We start from the raw sequence: 508 nt of genomic DNA, 5'->3' as shown, positions 1-508 counted from the left end.
AGTATTCTTCCTTCTCGCTGTGACTTTGGTCTCTTTTTTTCGAAATTTCTTTCTTTCTTCCTCTTTTGCCCTGTTTCCATTTTCCCTTCTTAATCTCTTTCTCTCTTTTTGTTGCTTTTTTTCCACGGCAGATGGGTGATGTGTGTGTGGAGGAAACGCGGCGTCAGGGAGAAGACACATCTCACACGTGCTCGGGAACACCCGATCGTCACGCTTCTGAGTACCGACCGATGGATCTGGTCCCGAATTTTTTAATAGTTTTCTCCTCTCTCTCTCTCTCTCTCTCTCTCTCTCTCTCCCCCCCCTTCCTTCTCTTTCCTTTCTCTCCCTTCCTTTCTTTCTTTCTCTCGCTCTCTCGCTCTCGCTCTTCTTTTCTTTCTGACAGAGTCTCTCGTTCTGTTGCCCTGGCTAGAGTGCCATGGCGTCAGCCTAGCTCACAGCAATCTCAAACTCCTGGGCTCAAGCGATCAGACTGCCTCAGCCTCCCGAGTACCTGGGATTACAGGCA

The sequence above is a fragment of the Eulemur rufifrons genome, chromosome 20 (genome assembly GCF_041146395.1).
Source record: "Eulemur rufifrons isolate Redbay chromosome 20, OSU_ERuf_1, whole genome shotgun sequence".
Lineage (NCBI taxonomy): Eukaryota > Metazoa > Chordata > Mammalia > Primates > Lemuridae > Eulemur > Eulemur rufifrons.
This window is presented reverse-complemented; position numbering follows the sequence as displayed.